The sequence below is a fragment of the Austrofundulus limnaeus genome, unplaced genomic scaffold (assembly GCF_001266775.1).
Source record: "Austrofundulus limnaeus strain Quisiro unplaced genomic scaffold, Austrofundulus_limnaeus-1.0 Scaffold307, whole genome shotgun sequence".
Taxonomy (NCBI): Eukaryota; Metazoa; Chordata; class Actinopteri; order Cyprinodontiformes; family Rivulidae; genus Austrofundulus; species Austrofundulus limnaeus.
This window is the reverse complement of record NW_013952709.1, coordinates 431,940-433,284: the sequence shown is the minus strand read 5'-3', so window position 1 is coordinate 433,284 and position 1,345 is coordinate 431,940. Positions and strand designations below refer to the sequence as shown.

At 38.2% G+C, this 1,345-nt stretch overlaps 1 protein-coding gene across 1 annotated transcript in view; it reads right to left on the bottom strand.

The window, feature by feature from the left end:
• Window positions 1–1,345, bottom strand: part of ripk3 (receptor-interacting serine-threonine kinase 3) — a gene marked incomplete in the record, with an annotated part of 21,781 nt that overhangs the window by 5,377 nt on the left and 15,059 nt on the right.

Genomic DNA, 1,345 nt, shown 5'->3' with positions numbered 1-1,345 from the left:
AGAATGATGATAGTTTTGAATTGTTGTTCTTTCTAAAGCTGCGTTCACACTGCAGCTCTTAATGCTCAGTTCTGATTTTTTTTTTTTTTTTTTTGCAAAAATCAGATTTTTAAGCACGGATATTCACATATTTTAAATGCGACCTCCATCAATCAGTGAGAACTCTCCACAGCGTTGATGAGACCCGCTTACGCAGAGAAAGGCATGACGTCACATTCAGCATAGTGTTTACAGAAGTAGCCTATGGATGCTACATGTTAGCATGTCGATTCTGAAGTGGTTGTGCAACAGATTAAATAATTATCTGGCATGCATGTTTAGTTCACTGTTTACATAACTGTCCTCTGKTCAGCTGCTCCGGTGAGCTATGCATTTATGGAACGAGAGCAATGTGCTGAAAATTAAGCTAGCGAAAATATCGATTAGCATCGACACGGTCCAAGACCCACGTTACTATCATATGTTTCTGAACATTTTCTCAGTCATCCAGGACATGGAAAACTAAAAGTAAARTGATGAAGCAACTGGACTGAAGCTGTAACTGAAGACGTGTGGAAATACAAGATTTAAACTGCACAAGGTTGCTATCAATATTCTAAATAGCCTACTCGGACTGATCTGCTCACAGCCTCACTGGCGTAAAAGTCTGATGAAATGCGACARATGCATTWTGTATCTGATTTAGTACCTCATACTGAAAAGACCTGTCACATTCAGACTGCCGTGTTAAAATCCGATACAGGTCACATTTGCCTGCAGTGTGAACGCAGCCTGATAGTTACTTCATTATCAGCCCTGACATCAGTTATACACACAAMGTATGCTACTGTTCCCTCAACTGGGCAATGTCTGTGTTACAAAGTGAAAGCAGGTGTTGTGAGTATAAATAGTTATCATTATCTGCTGATCGTGCTGCGATGTGAGTGTACAAGCTTGCCAGCAGACAGCAGTACCTCTAAGTCWTACTTGAGTGAAATAATCCTACCATAAAATGACTTTGGWAAAAGTAAAAGACTCCTTATGTAAAAGTTAAAATATCTGACATTTACTGTACTTGAGTATCAAAAGTACATTTCTGATGTAAAATATATTTAAGTATTAAATGTAAAAGTATCAAGTAAAAAGTGATAGGTTGGAATTTCCAAAATGACATTTACTGGGAGGTGACCTCCCCAAAAAACATTTTTATAAAGACCTTAATGACGATAATGTTATGCACTAGTTTAGTTGTTTCAGCTGAATATGTACTGTATATCTGCCATGTCATTGTCATGGCAAATGGTACTGAACTTATAGAGCGCTTTTCAAGTCCCTCTGGACCCCAAAGCGCTTTACACTAACAGAC